Source organism: Centruroides sculpturatus, unplaced genomic scaffold (assembly GCF_000671375.1).
Source record: "Centruroides sculpturatus isolate CEXI.00-Female unplaced genomic scaffold, Cexi_2.0 scaffold68, whole genome shotgun sequence".
In the NCBI taxonomy this organism is placed as follows: domain Eukaryota; kingdom Metazoa; phylum Arthropoda; class Arachnida; order Scorpiones; family Buthidae; genus Centruroides; species Centruroides sculpturatus.
The window spans coordinates 982,951-1,000,157 of NW_019384331.1; the positions used below are offsets into that span (position 1 = coordinate 982,951).

Here is a 17,207-nt window from a genome sequence, read left to right on the forward strand (position 1 = left end):
ATTTTTTAATGTAAGTTGTTATAAAAAATTGTAACCTTATTTTTGGGGCATGTCCTAAAATACATCGTTAAATAATTCATTTACCGATATCAATAAATAAAAAAAATCATACATGAACCGATTTTTTTGTATTATGTTCCATAATCTTCGTTTATGGATTATATTGTTACTCAGTAAGCTCGCAACACCATAAGAAAAAAATGTATGCGGTCTGCCGGAAGCTTGCGAAGTTCCCTTGAGGCTCTCATCCGAAAAAGATTGCTCTATCACTGGCCTATATGAGATTCAAACAAAATTTAGAGCGAATACCATAGTTTTTCTGGTGAAAAATTAGTACTAAAAATGAAAAATACTAAATATTACATAATAACCTAATATAATTCTATTATTAGTTATTAGCTAATAATTCAAGTTTCAGACCTTAATTTTCTAACACTGAATTAAAAATTTCGAAAGCTTTTTCTGACTTTTACTGTATTATATATCAATACAGAAGAGCGTCGATTATCCGAAAGTCAATTATCCGAAAGAATTTCAGTAGATAAATTTAAATTTTCTCCAGTGCTGTGGTGCTGCAATCTTTGGCTATGTCTTGGGCTACTCAAATATTTTACGTTTTTGATACTAAATTAACATCTGAAGTATAATTTTTTATTGTTTTTATATTTTTCAATATATTTATTTTGTTTGTACAAAATAAAAAAATAATTTTTAACGATACAATAGTCTTCGTTAGGCTTAACATCGACGAAAATTCAACGCGAAGCGACACGCAACGGAGAAAAATTTCAACATGGGATAAATTAATATATTTTTTCGTACGTGATCGGTTATCCGAAATATCGATTTTCCGAACAACCCCAGTCCCTAATTGATTCAGATAAACGATGCTCTACTGTACTGTATTAAAATAATACCGTAAGAAATACTTAGTTTGTTTTAGGTATACTTTCATTAACTTAAAAAATATATATAAATATTTATTTTTATTAATTAATATTAATATTATGATCACTTTTATACAAATGGATCGATGTTTATATATATATATATTTTTTATATTGAAAAATTTATGAAAGTTCTTCATTAAAAATGAATTTTTCTTTTTCCTAATCTGCTTCTTTTTGTGAGAAATAATTTTATTTAGTTAATATTAATAATTTTCATTTTAACTATAATAATATAATTTTTTAAACTTTTTCCGCCTTATGGGCACTAAGAGGGCCTCTTTTAGCATCCCTATTATGAGTTTGGCCAGGCCCATAATGGAGTGGATGGGCAGGGAGAGACGGGACCCGACATATCCGGACGGACCACCGTCTGAAAAATCCCTGAAATTTTTTTAACCTGATCGGTTCGATTGCTATTCCTGCTTCCTCTTAGCGGCAGGCTGCACCTTGACCTCTCGGCCATCTGGCCTAACATTAATAATTGAAGATGGATGGCCAAACAGTTAAGGTGTCAGCCTATCGCTCTGGAGGACCCGAATCCTAACGAATACGACTGAAAAACCCCAAGAATTTTTCAGGATTATCCCGCTTATTACCACCCGGCTGCCTAATTGTGAACCTAAAATTAGTTTGCTAAAACAGGCCCACTTAGTGCCGTCAGAGAGGAAAATAATTACTTAAATGATTAATAATCAAAATTAATTAATTAATCAAAACATTAATACAGTAATTATATTTACAGTTAAATTATTTCTCTTCCAATATTAAAATTATATTACTTTTTAACGTTTACAGTAAAACAAACAATGGATATTCACATCAAGTCACGAAAATACCATTTATGCAATATTTTCCTGACTTGCGTGAGAATGTGTTTTAATGTAACTAAGGAAACTCGAGTATTTGCATAAATCGGATTTTATTTGGTTAAATTGAGAAAACAATAGTCTAGAAATAATAAAGTTTAATCATATTATTTTTTTTAATTTTAATTCTTTCCACTCTGTGTATATGTATTTTTGGACTCTTCACTCTTTTTCCAAGCCCATTGTGAGTTTAGCCAAGCTTACAAGGAGATGAGGACAGAGCCCGACATATCTGGAACAGACCATCCAGCAAAATTACTGGGTTTTTTTCAACCGCCTTGATATAATCCCGGATCCCAGAGCAACGCCTTAACAACTGGGACCAACAGGCCGGCACTCTGTGTGTATTAAGAAGGCCTTTACACTCTACCACTTTTCATTATGGGCCTGGGCAATGAAAAGTAGTTGCGTGGCTTTGAACAGGTCCGATATATTCGGGTTAACTCACCCTTATAACTTTTTAGCCAAATCATTACCGCACTGAAGAAACTCGGGTTTGAGTTTCTTCAGTGCGATAGGCCGGCATTTTAAAATTACAAGCTAGATTTATTCGATGAAACAATTAATTTAACTTTCGTCATTAGTTTATTTGTTCGACGACCCGATTTTTAGTCTGTCAATGTTAGAATGTAAAATAAATCAGGGATTGTTTTGAAGAACATTAAAATCAATACAGCTGTATAAATCTTCCTTATTTACATAAAATCAATATATACATATAAATTATTTATACTGTAACCGGAAAGACGGCCGGTTGGTCAAGGGGTTCAAATTACAGCCTACAGCTGTGGGAGCCTGGAATGTAATCCGGATAGGTCGAAAAGAATTTCAGGAATTTCTTGGAGGACATTCGGATATGACAGGTTCTGTCCCCATCGTGGGCATGTAAAATTGTTAAAAAGACCTTCTTAGTTCCCAAAGTAGAAAGATTTTTAAAATGTATAGATAGAAAGATAGATGAATAAATAAGACATCTTTCTACCGCTGTGAAGGACCCGGGTTCGAGTACAGATTAGATTCCTTGAAAATCAAAATCAGATTAAACAAAAATAATAATAATATCTAGGAATTTGATTAAAAGTATTCTAATTGACTAGTTTAACTGAAGTATTGTTTCACTAATTAAATCATTCTACGCGTAATACACATCGTATTAGACGGCCGGATGTCAGCCTACCGCTCTGGGGGACCCTGCTTTGAATCCGGACGGGTCGATAAATCCCCAGGAAATTTTCGTGGGGATGTCCGTCCGGATATGTCGGGCCCCGTTCGTCATCAACCCGGCCGCCCCATTATGGGCTTGCTAAAAAGAGGCCCTTTTAGTGCCCACAGGGCGGAAAGAGTTAAAAAGAAGAAGAAAAAAAAAACACCGTATAAATAACGCATTCTAACGTTATCTTTATTGCGCAATAACTTTTGAATTATTTATTTATTTAAACGATCAGATAATTATAAATTATATCTGGAAGCAAATAAATAATTAAAATATTTAACTCCCGGGGGAAAAAACGCTAGGTAATTAAAATTTATCATACGTTAAAATTTGCATAAAAGATATTTATATACATAAAATATTTATCCGATTTAAAAAATCGATATAAATATACATCAAAACTATTTTAATATTTAAAATATAAAAAAAACTTAAAAAAAAAAAATACAGTAATAATAATAATAACAACGTTTATGAACGGTTTCTTCCGTCGGCTATTCAGAACGTTGACATGTCGTCAAGCGCATAGGACAAAAAAGAAACCGGTGTTCTATTACAGGTTAATGGAATAATAGGGTCAGGTATATAAATACTTTATTTAGAAAAAATTTTTAAAAAAGGTTTCGCTCGTTAATAATCTTCGTGCAATTTTTTTAAATTTGAATTTTATCCTATAAGATCGATTGTTAGATGATGGTTTGTTTATAACGTGTTGTCATAGTAATAACATGGTAACATATTGTAGTTAATTTGTATTGACCCGAATTCGACTTTTTTTATTTATATATTTTTAATGACTTGTCAGTTTTGTTCGTATATCAGGTTTAATATCACTCACGCTTTCTAAATGTAATAAAGTATTGAATAATTTATTCTTCTATTAACAACTAATGACTAATTCTATGAAAGAGGAAACATTATTGACATACTTAACCAGGAAATTTCAAATTAAAATGTAAAATTCATTTATAAAATCTACATTGAATATTCCTCTTATTCATAACTTGAACATTATACATAAAAGTACATACAATAAATTAAAAATACACAAATATCTTTGCATATTTTTAATTTGTAGAATATTTTCACTGTTTATAATAAATAGGAAGTGAAAGAGGCCCAATTTATAATACATAAATGGTGATCCGAGAGACTTGGCGGATATGGAGCCTTTTCCGAAAGCTATAATATTACACAATAAAATAACTTATGTGATATATGTGTTATAAACAGTGACTGTGGGATGCGAGGACACTTTGTAAATATAGGCGTTTGGCTCTCTCTACAAACCTTAATGTATAAATAAAATAAAAACTTTTTCACTATTTATAAAAAGTATTTCAATTTATATCACTTCAGACTGTGTGTGTGTGTGTGTGTGTGTGTTTTATTTTGTGTAAAAAAAAAAAATACTAAATTTTGAGATTTTTCTGTATCTGGAAACTTGATTAAATGACCTGCAGGATTTCCTCTATGTGGGCCTGATTGTAAACACAATTGTAAAATTTTATAATTATATATGCTTAAAATTCAGTGGGGAAGAAAAATAAATACATTTATCTATGATATTTAATAATTGTTAATATTTATAATATATTAGAAATTTTGGAATGTTTGTTATATATATAGATGAATTTTTTAATTACTTTTATGTCTTTAAAAAATAAATTCTTTACATATACTGAATTTTTAAATGTTTTATATATTACAGATAAACTCCTAAAATTGTAGTAACAACAATAATTGATGTACAGTACAGTACTTTTTTAAGGGTAATATTTCATGCTCATTAAGGCTTCCTCATCTGATGGCAAATTGATCAAAGCCATCATATGAGGAATAGTATTAAAGAATGAGATCCAACATATCTAGTTAAGATATTTTAATAATTTATTGTTATTTTTTATTATTATTAATAATAAAAGTAACAATAAATTCATAAGGACTCAAATTAAGCCTCTTCAAGCAACAGATCACCTTTGCTGCCGTGGCCTTCGGCCAGTGATAGAATGACTCATAAGGCTATTATACTTCTATCATGTTTAAGATTTGAATACAAACCGATTAGTTTTTATATGAATTTTATGTTTTATTTTTAAAATATCCCAGATGATTACATATAAATAATGTTTCCTCTTTTGTACAGTATATAATAATTGACAGTAATAGGCAATTATAAGGAAGAATCTTTTATAAATGAATAAAAAAACTTGTGATGATGATTGTTATAATAGAATTCATTAAAATTGTTGGCAAAAACTTTAGTTAAAATGATTATTTTTGTCTATAATTTAAGTAGCTAATATAATTATAAAAGTTGATAATTATGATTTAGTTATTTGAGTTACAAATGTAGCTTTATTNTATCTGTAGCACGCAGACGACTAACGTCCAAAACAGGCCCATGTCTGATCAAGACTAAAGATTTCCATTCCCACATAACAATAAAATCCATAACAATATATAAAAAAAATATGAGCTAAAAAAATGATAATTATTGCTTGATAGTTAATCCAGTTCATTTGATTATTAATTATAATATTGATCACTTGTAAATCATTTTTTCTATCAATTTAATTAACTATTATTACTGTTTTCTCATTACAATTTGACTGGTAAATTCAGAAATATGGATCCATAATTTTCTGAAAATCTAATATTTCTATTCTTATTTACAGAATATCTAATCCTGATACAGTGCATTGTTTGACACTAATAGATTCCTGATCTAATAAGCTGCATTGTTTGCACAACTGCACAGTAAATGAAATACTTCTGTGCATGTGGATTGTCAGATAGCATAGTCTGTAATCATAACTGTCAATTCATTATGAATACTGTTGAATATGCAAACTTAAATGAGTGTTTGAGTGTAATTTAATTCAGGTATAAAGAAATTATTTGTAATACAAGTGTTGCTTTTGTCAAATAATTTGTTTGTTCAGGTCATTATGACAATTTAATGCAAAACAAATTATGAATTTAATGATAAAAAATTAAAATATAGTACTGCAGTTTTCACATCCATGAAAATTTCCTATTCTGAGTAGTTTTTTCCAAGCAGCTATAAAAAAATGAAAGAGAATGTTCAATCTAGAAAGCCAAATAAGTTTTATCTTATTCACAAATAGGAAACAGAAATTGTAACCTAAATAGTATGTAAATCTTTATAAACTGAAAATAAAAATAATTTGAAACAAAATTTTAAAACGAATACCAAGAATATACTTCTTAATACCTTAAGAATTATTTATAAAAGCATTTTAATTATTTCACCGATTAAAAATAATTAAATTCTAATTTTAAAAAAAAATAATAAATTATATATTCTTAAAATTCTCATACGAAAAAATAAATAAACAAAATGTGTTACACTAATTATAGCAATCATATATTTTAATATTCATTCGGAAAATAAAAAGCATAATAATGTGCAATAACACCTTTTATATCTTCGACAAATTCCACGTGTCTTTCAAATACACGTGTTTACATTTCAGATTAGTGTTGCCACCAATTTTCATAAATTTAAAAATAATATATGTAAATATATAATAAAAATTCATATAATTAAATTATACGAAGCATATCCTAAAAGTAAGATGCAATCTCTTATAACAACTCAATAACAAATTACATTAAAAAATTAAATTAGCCGTTTGAAAGAATATAATCCACAGCCGAATGGCCGAGCAGTCAAGATGACAGCCTACTGCTCTGGGGGACCCAGGATCAAATCCGAACTGGGTTGAAAAATCCCCAGGAATTTTTCGGGTGGAGTGAACCATCCGAATATGTCGGGCCCCGTCCTTCACCACCCGCCTCCCATTATAAGCTTGGTCGAACCCATAATGGGTTTGCTTGAAACAGACTGTCTTAGTGCCGACAGGGCGGAAAGAGTAAAAAAAAAGTCCAAGTTATTTTTCTACTTAGTCGCCATTCTTTTCTAAACGCTTTTCCGGCGGTAGACAATGGCAAAACTTTTTTCTGAAATTCTTCACTTAATAATTGAATAACTCTATGAATGCATTTTTAATTTTATTATCTTCTGAGAAGTGCAAGCCACCAAGATGTTTCTTAATTAAGAGGTCAAAACTCAAAAGGGTAGAAGTGTTCTAAGTTCAGATTATGCACAAAGTGGTGAAATACGTATGCTTCACGATAATGCAATACCCCATACTGCACGTTAGACTTTATGGCTAAAAAAGTATGAAGGACCGATAGGAAAACAGGTTTTTAACTTTTTTCGCCTTGTGGGTACTAAGAGGGCCTCTTATAGCAAGCCTATTATGAGTTTGGCCAGACCCACAATGGGCAGCAGGTTAGTGATGGACGGGGACCGACATATCCGGTCGGTTTGTTTGTTTGTTTGTTAAGTTATGGCAACGCAACACTTGGGCGATCTGCCTAAGATAATGCCTTCCGGGAGGTCTTTTTAAGGGAAACTGGCCTCTATTTAGGCATTACAGACGTGGAGAAATCCCATGTGGCCAGCCTGTCCGAGCAGGCGCGAACCCACGACCGAACTCCCAGTCTCCAGTGTACGAAGACCGCTTGGCCACTGATGAGCTGCATATCTGGTCGGATCATCCCCCGAAAAAATTCCTGGGAATTTTTCGACCCGTCCGAATTCGATCCCAATTATTAGTGTAAGATACAGTACTCTATTTTTATTTATTTATTTTTTGAGCCTATCAAATTTGCATTCATAAATGATTGATCTTTTTTTGAAGATTTAATCCAATGTCCTGTGACAAAATAAACATGCAATTAGATGATATTTCAAAAGAGTTTTCTCTTTNAGACCGCTTGGCCACTGATGAGCTGCATATCTGGTCGGATCATCCCCCGAAAAAATTCCTGGGAATTTTTCGACCCGTCCGAATTCGATCCCAATTATTGGTTGGTTGGTGATGATCTGGTCAGATCACTACCAACCAACCAACAATCAAAGGCACCTGTTATCTACAGAGCGCTTGATTTGAATAAAACTAAAATAAATGTATAGTATATCAAATATTTTTATGTACTTTTCCGTCAACTATATCAAACTGTCATAAACATACTAGTACGCTATGATGGGTTGGATTAGATTATGAATTTACTCTCGATTAGCATTGATAGAGGTAGCCAAATATCTGTAGCACGCAGACGACTAACGTCCAAAACAGGCCTTGAAAGTAACGGATATTCCACGGATATGCACACATTCCATTTTCCTTTTTGGACCATTTAAGAAGCATATTAACGCCTTACACTTCTCAGATAATGAAGTTAAAGACGCAGTCATGGACTTGTACAAATCGTCAAGTGAAGAATTTTTCGGAAAGGAATTTTTGCCCTTGTCTTTCCAGGAAATGTTTCGAAAAGAATGGCGATTATGTAGAAAAATAGCTTAGACTGTGCCCTTTTAAATGGCTAATTTAATTTTTTAATGTAAGTTGTTATAAAAAATTGTAACCTTATTTTTGGGGCATGTCCTAAAATACATCGTTAAATAATTCATTTACCGATATCAATAAATAAAAAAAATCATACATGAACCGATTTTTTTGTATTATGTTCCATAATCTTCGTTTATGGATTATATTGTTACTCAGTAAGCTCGCAACACCATAAGAAAAAAATGTATGCGGTCTGCCGGAAGCTTGCGAAGTTCCCTTGAGGCTCTCATCCGAAAAAGATTGCTCTATCACTGGCCTATATGAGATTCAAACAAAATTTAGAGCGAATACCATAGTTTTTCTGGTGAAAAATTAGTACTAAAAATGAAAAATACTAAATATTACATAATAACCTAATATAATTCTATTATTAGTTATTAGCTAATAATTCAAGTTTCAGACCTTAATTTTCTAACACTGAATTAAAAATTTCGAAAGCTTTTTCTGACTTTTACTGTATTATATATCAATACAGAAGAGCGTCGATTATCCGAAAGTCAATTATCCGAAAGAATTTCAGTAGATAAATTTAAATTTTCTCCAGTGCTGTGGTGCTGCAATCTTTGGCTATGTCTTGGGCTACTCAAATATTTTACGTTTTTGATACTAAATTAACTTCTGAAGTATAATTTTTTATTGTTTTTATATTTTTCAATATATTTATTTTGTTTGTACAAAATAAAAAAATAATTTTTAACGATACAATAGTCTTCGTTAGGCTTAACATCGACGAAAATTCAACGCGAAGCGACACGCAACGGAGAAAAATTTCAACATGGGATAAATTAATATATTTTTTCGTACGTGATCGGTTATCCGAAATATCGATTTTCCGAACAACCCCAGTCCCTAATTGATTCAGATAAACGATGCTCTACTGTACTGTATTAAAATAATACCGTAAGAAATACTTAGTTTGTTTTAGGTATACTTTCATTAACTTAAAAAATATATATAAATATTTATTTTTATTAATTAATATTAATATTATGATCACTTTTATACAAATGGATCGATGTTTATATATATATATATTTTTTATATTGAAAAATTTATGAAAGTTCTTCATTAAAAATGAATTTTTCTTTTTCCTAATCTGCTTCTTTTTGTGAGAAATAATTTTATTTAGTTAATATTAATAATTTTCATTTTAACTATAATAATATAATTTTTTAAACTTTTTCCGCCTTATGGGCACTAAGAGGGCCTCTTTTAGCATCCCTATTATGAGTTTGGCCAGGCCCATAATGGAGTGGATGGGCAGGGAGAGACGGGACCCGACATATCCGGACGGACCACCGTCTGAAAAATCCCTGAAATTTTTTTAACCTGATCGGTTCGATTGCTATTCCTGCTTCCTCTTAGCGGCAGGCTGCACCTTGACCTCTCGGCCATCTGGCCTAACATTAATAATTGAAGATGGATGGCCAAACAGTTAAGGTGTCAGCCTATCGCTCTGGAGGACCCGAATCCTAACGAATACGACTGAAAAACCCCAAGAATTTTTCAGGATTATCCCGCTTATTACCACCCGGCTGCCTAATTGTGAACCTAAAATTAGTTTGCTAAAACAGGCCCACTTAGTGCCGTCAGAGAGGAAAATAATTACTTAAATGATTAATAATCAAAATTAATTAATTAATCAAAACATTAATACAGTAATTATATTTACAGTTAAATTATTTCTCTTCCAATATTAAAATTATATTACTTTTTAACGTTTACAGTAAAACAAACAATGGATATTCACATCAAGTCACGAAAATACCATTTATGCAATATTTTCCTGACTTGCGTGAGAATGTGTTTTAATGTAACTAAGGAAACTCGAGTATTTGCATAAATCGGATTTTATTTGGTTAAATTGAGAAAACAATAGTCTAGAAATAATAAAGTTTAATCATATTATTTTTTTTAATTTTAATTCTTTCCACTCTGTGTATATGTATTTTTGGACTCTTCACTCTTTTTCCAAGCCCATTGTGAGTTTAGCCAAGCTTACAAGGAGATGAGGACAGAGCCCGACATATCTGGAACAGACCATCCAGCAAAATTACTGGGTTTTTTTCAACCGCCTTGATATAATCCCGGATCCCAGAGCAACGCCTTAACAACTGGGACCAACAGGCCGGCACTCTGTGTGTATTAAGAAGGCCTTTACACTCTACCACTTTTCATTATGGGCCTGGGCAATGAAAAGTAGTTGCGTGGCTTTGAACAGGTCCGATATATTCGGGTTAACTCACCCTTATAACTTTTTAGCCAAATCATTACCGCACTGAAGAAACTCGGGTTTGAGTTTCTTCAGTGCGATAGGCCGGCATTTTAAAATTACAAGCTAGATTTATTCGATGAAACAATTAATTTAACTTTCGTCATTAGTTTATTTGTTCGACGACCCGATTTTTAGTCTGTCAATGTTAGAATGTAAAATAAATCAGGGATTGTTTTGAAGAACATTAAAATCAATACAGCTGTATAAATCTTCCTTATTTACATAAAATCAATATATACATATAAATTATTTATACTGTAACCGGAAAGACGGCCGGTTGGTCAAGGGGTTCAAATTACAGCCTACAGCTGTGGGAGCCTGGAATGTAATCCGGATAGGTCGAAAAGAATTTCAGGAATTTCTTGGAGGACATTCGGATATGACAGGTTCTGTCCCCATCGTGGGCATGTAAAATTGTTAAAAAGACCTTCTTAGTTCCCAAAGTAGAAAGATTTTTAAAATGTATAGATAGAAAGATAGATGAATAAATAAGACATCTTTCTACCGCTGTGAAGGACCCGGGTTCGAGTACAGATTAGATTCCTTGAAAATCAAAATCAGATTAAACAAAAATAATAATAATATCTAGGAATTTGATTAAAAGTATTCTAATTGACTAGTTTAACTGAAGTATTGTTTCACTAATTAAATCATTCTACGCGTAATACACATCGTATTAGACGGCCGGATGTCAGCCTACCGCTCTGGGGGACCCTGCTTTGAATCCGGACGGGTCGATAAATCCCCAGGAAATTTTCGTGGGGATGTCCGTCCGGATATGTCGGGCCCCGTTCGTCATCAACCCGGCCGCCCCATTATGGGCTTGCTAAAAAGAGGCCCTTTTAGTGCCCACAGGGCGGAAAGAGTTAAAAAGAAGAAGAAAAAAAAAACACCGTATAAATAACGCATTCTAACGTTATCTTTATTGCGCAATAACTTTTGAATTATTTATTTATTTAAACGATCAGATAATTATAAATTATATCTGGAAGCAAATAAATAATTAAAATATTTAACTCCCGGGGGAAAAAACGCTAGGTAATTAAAATTTATCATACGTTAAAATTTGCATAAAAGATATTTATATACATAAAATATTTATCCGATTTAAAAAATCGATATAAATATACATCAAAACTATTTTAATATTTAAAATATAAAAAAAACTTAAAAAAAAAAAATACAGTAATAATAATAATAACAACGTTTATGAACGGTTTCTTCCGTCGGCTATTCAGAACGTTGACATGTCGTCAAGCGCATAGGACAAAAAAGAAACCGGTGTTCTATTACAGGTTAATGGAATAATAAGGTCAGGTATATAAATACTTTATTTAGAAAAAATTTTTAAAAAAGGTTTCGCTCGTTAATAATCTTCGTGCAATTTTTTTAAATTTGAATTTTATCCTATAAGATCGATTGTTAGATGATGGTTTGTTTATAACGTGTTGTCATAGTAATAACATGGTAACATATTGTAGTTAATTTGTATTGACCCGAATTCGACTTTTTTTATTTATATATTTTTAATGACTTGTCAGTTTTGTTCGTATATCAGGTTTAATATCACTCACGCTTTCTAAATGTAATAAAGTATTGAATAATTTATTCTTCTATTAACAACTAATGACTAATTCTATGAAAGAGGAAACATTATTGACATACTTAACCAGGAAATTTCAAATTAAAATGTAAAATTCATTTATAAAATCTACATTGAATATTCCTCTTATTCATAACTTGAACATTATACATAAAAGTACATACAATAAATTAAAAATACACAAATATCTTTGCATATTTTTAATTTGTAGAATATTTTCACTGTTTATAATAAATAGGAAGTGAAAGAGGCCCAATTTATAATACATAAATGGTGATCCGAGAGACTTGGCGGATATGGAGCCTTTTCCGAAAGCTATAATATTACACAATAAAATAACTTATGTGATATATGTGTTATAAACAGTGACTGTGGGATGCGAGGACACTTTGTAAATATAGGCGTTTGGCTCTCTCTACAAACCTTAATGTATAAATAAAATAAAAACTTTTTCACTATTTATAAAAAGTATTTCAATTTATATCACTTCAGACTGTGTGTGTGTGTGTGTGTGTGTGTGTTTTATTTTGTGTAAAAAAAAAAAATACTAAATTTTGAGATTTTTCTGTATCTGGAAACTTGATTAAATGACCTGCAGGATTTCCTCTATGTGGGCCTGATTGTAAACACAATTGTAAAATTTTATAATTATATATGCTTAAAATTCAGTGGGGAAGAAAAATAAATACATTTATCTATGATATTTAATAATTGTTAATATTTATAATATATTAGAAATTTTGGAATGTTTGTTATATATATAGATGAATTTTTTAATTACTTTTATGTCTTTAAAAAATAAATTCTTTACATATACTGAATTTTTAAATGTTTTATATATTACAGATAAACTCCTAAAATTGTAGTAACAACAATAATTGATGTACAGTACAGTACTTTTTTAAGGGTAATATTTCATGCTCATTAAGGCTTCCTCATCTGATGGCAAATTGATCAAAGCCATCATATGAGGAATAGTATTAAAGAATGAGATCCAACATATCTAGTTAAGATATTTTAATAATTTATTGTTATTTTTTATTATTATTAATAATAAAAGTAACAATAAATTCATAAGGACTCAAATTAAGCCTCTTCAAGCAACAGATCACCTTTGCTGCCGTGGCCTTCGGCCAGTGATAGAATGACTCATAAGGCTATTATACTTCTATCATGTTTAAGATTTGAATACAAACCGATTAGTTTTTATATGAATTTTATGTTTTATTTTTAAAATATCCCAGATGATTACATATAAATAATGTTTCCTCTTTTGTACAGTATATAATAATTGACAGTAATAGGCAATTATAAGGAAGAATCTTTTATAAATGAATAAAAAAACTTGTGATGATGATTGTTATAATAGAATTCATTAAAATTGTTGGCAAAAACTTTAGTTAAAATGATTATTTTTGTCTATAATTTAAGTAGCTAATATAATTATAAAAGTTGATAATTATGATTTAGTTATTTGAGTTACAAATGTAAATTTATTTTTCTATAATATTGCAATTGCATTTAGATAATTGAAATATTCCAGATATTAGATTTTTAACTTTAATCTGAATCATAACATGAGAATCTGCAGTAAACAATATTTTTGCAATAATTATTATTTTTAAGATGACTTATTTTTTGAAAATAATTTTACTATTATTTATTTTAATATAATATTATTATTACTATAGACTTTTTATTTTCAGAGTATAATAGTTGATGATGATAATTATTAGCTTAGAAATTTAATTATTTTTTCCTGTGAATTCTCCATTTCCAAATTTAGAATTAAAAGAAAATAATGCTATTGTAAACATTATTTTAAAAAATTAAGCATATTTTTGCAGATGGCTAATTTAAGAACTATAGAATTTAAGTGAATTTGCATGCATTAATTTATTTAAAATATATGTTTGTTCAAATTTTAATTATAATAAACCGAATCCATATTAAAATAACCGTATGAAGTTAGTCCTTATAGTTATTATAGCATAAATGTTTTCTTTAATTGTATTAAGCCATAAATCTACCTAAACTTACAAATTATAAGCCTGTATGCATATAATTTGTAAATTGTATATTTAAGATTCACAGTAATAGACAGTTGCATTTTCTCTAAATCAAAGAAGGGGGGAAAAAGTATAAAATTTTGATGAATTTAGGACAAAAGAAATTAGGAAAAAAAAGGGTATCACATTAAAATAATTTAAATTAGATTTATAAATAACTTTGTGAACGATAGACGGCTTCATTTTAAATACTTTTACTGTTGGTATCAAATAGCATAGCATAACAAGTATAAAATTTCATAACATTAATTACGATAGATGGAACAGTCTAGTACAGTTTAATACCGGTGGTTACATTCCTTACATTTAAATAGGCTGAAAGCATTCCTAATAAATTAAACTTGGGATATACATAATGCTGTATATCCTAAGTGTCTCAGACATATTTCCGTAACAGTGACGAGTTATCAGACTGATTGTATTCTAAACTTCTCCTCATAGAGACCTACTATCTACTGAATGATATACACAATTAAATTGTAGCTGCCGTCAGAGATTTGTCACACAGTTCGGAAAATTTATATTTTTATCGTAAATAAATTTTCATTACTACTATTATATTAATGAGATAATCTGAGCGTTATTTCCCTCCTCATATGCAGAGTGATTTTTCCTATATCAAAGATTTCTTCAGAGTTCGGAAAATTCCTATATAAATATAAGCATTACTACGTAAAAACGACTCTCGCCCAGTTAACCAGTTACGGCGATTTGATAAACTTTCGTGCTTTAAATTGCTATTCACATATTATTCAACGATGTATACTCTTTAGAATTATCATTAAAAATTTTTAATACAGCTCGGAAATTTCTTATGTAAATGTAATTGGAGGTTATATCCTAACCGCGAGAAGTTACACGATTTAATAAACTGTTTTAAATCACTGTTGGTATACTACTAAATGCTATACCTAATGATATCATATATTGGTTACATAGCTTGGAAAGTTCCTATACAGTATTTAAAAATGGAATCATTTCATAGCTGTATCTCCTATCCGTAATTAGTAACTGTAACAGTAATACTGAAATTTGGCACTCCTAATTCTCTAATTTATTTTTCGTATTTTGGTTTTTTCATTATAACTGATAAGCGAGTAAATGAAAATATTCATAAACTTTGCCATTACGAAATTATAATATCAATGAATACATATCTAGTCATAATAAATTTTAAACAACGTGATTTAAATATAATTTTTAATAGGAAGTAATGGATAATATAACCCGTTATAAGTGTAATAATAACGGGAAGAAGTTTTAACATTTAAAATAACTCATAAAACATTTAAATGATTTCGCAAAATTATTTAAATGAAATAAAATACGTTTTTAGAATAAAAATAAAAAGAATACGAGTAATGCATTTTTATATATACAAGGGCAGTTAAACTTTTGTTTGGAATTTCAGTAATGGCGATGGAACTATATATTACCGTAATCTCAATTTATGTTTGTTTCTTCTCTAGGTACTCTACTTTTCCTCTAGGTACTCTACTTTTCCTCTACACTATGATACTTCTATCGTTTTGGTAATGGTATGACTGCAGATTAGTCTTTAGATGGTATAGATTAGATGGTATCAGAACACTACGGTGGATGCGATCAACAAACTTCGGATTTCTGGATCGATGGCATCTAGTCCGGATCTGTCACCGTGTGATTATCACCTGTTTGGTCATTTGAAGAAAGCGTTGGGAAACGAGATTCATTCGGAGCTGATGTCTCTGACTTCAAAGAGTTCGTCTTGCAATGGCTCAGACGACAGCCAAAACGACAGAAGTATCAGCGTATACAGGGGGAGTACCTAGAGAAAGGAACATAAATTGGGATTATGGTAAAACCCATTTGCATCGGTGTTAATGAAATTCCGGACAGAAGTTGAAACCACCATCGTATAATTTTATATACAGGGAAACTTCGGTTATTGCATTTATCGATTTGATATTAAAATAACGATTAGTGCTATGAAATTCGAGTTATCACTGTTTTTTCACCAAATGAAAGTTTCATTTAGTGCTTTTTAGCTCAAAATATGAAACGTTGGGTACTTGTTTTTTTCTTTTTTACAATTTCACCGAGAGTTGTATTTAAATATTCTGTACAATTTGTGTTTTTCAAATTAATATTTTACGTATGTTGGCTGTAGAAGAGTCATCGTGAGTGAACTCCAAGTGCATTTGGTAGCAAGGCTCACCTATTACGATTTTTTGCGTAGTTTTTTAATCCTACATTTATTAATTTTTTTAATTATAGAAGGAATTGACAGATAATTCAAATACCAATTTCACAAAATTAAGTTTATTAGAAAATTATACTTTACTTTGATTACTGTGCAAAACAGAAAAAACTCAATGAAGAATAACTTCGTAAAGCGATGAATAATTAATTAGAACAGTCATGCTACATACTTAATATTAAGCTCTTGCTGAATCGTGTAATTAATTCACGTAACACGCTACTTAGCGTGATTTGCAAAACAATTCCGAATGTATTACCAGGATTCTGAAAAAATGATGTAAAAATATACTCTTCTAATTGTTTTTGTTGGATTTGTTAATAGATTCTGCTTGACTCAAGACAATTCAGACCAGATAAATTACAATTCCTTTATGATTGAATACATGAATGTTTACGTTAATTTCCTTATTCTGTAAAGCTAGATTTCCACATACAATGTTTATTGACGTCAAAACGTACACCCTTAAGATATAAAAATGTAGTTGAGTACCAAATTTTCAGAATTATTTTAAAATTCTGTAATGTTTACATAAAAATCAGAAAATA

The 17,207-nt window shown here is 30.2% G+C and overlaps 2 protein-coding genes across 5 annotated transcripts in view; one reads left to right on the forward strand and one right to left on the reverse strand.

Annotated features, from left to right (window-relative positions):
* LOC111629868 (poly(A)-specific ribonuclease PNLDC1-like) overlaps nucleotides 1–315 on the reverse strand; it is a 66,946-nt gene extending 66,631 nt beyond the window's left edge. Inside the window, exon 1 of the mRNA XM_023373782.1 lies at nucleotides 113–315. The gene's annotated coding sequence lies outside the window, so the exon portion shown is untranslated. The remainder of the gene's footprint in view (nucleotides 1–112) is intronic.
* An 11,637-nt stretch (nucleotides 316–11,952) lies between these two features.
* Nucleotides 11,953–17,207, forward strand: part of LOC111630117 — a 42,229-nt gene continuing 36,974 nt past the window's right edge. The window contains exons 1-2 of one of the 4 annotated variants that reach the window (XM_023374176.1): nucleotides 11,953–12,060; nucleotides 13,198–13,258. The gene's annotated coding sequence lies outside the window, so the exon portion shown is untranslated. Of the gene's footprint in view, nucleotides 12,066–13,197; nucleotides 13,259–17,207 lie in introns of all 4 variants that reach the window. The other 3 variants (XM_023374184.1, XM_023374159.1, XM_023374202.1) reach the window with 3 other exon arrangements.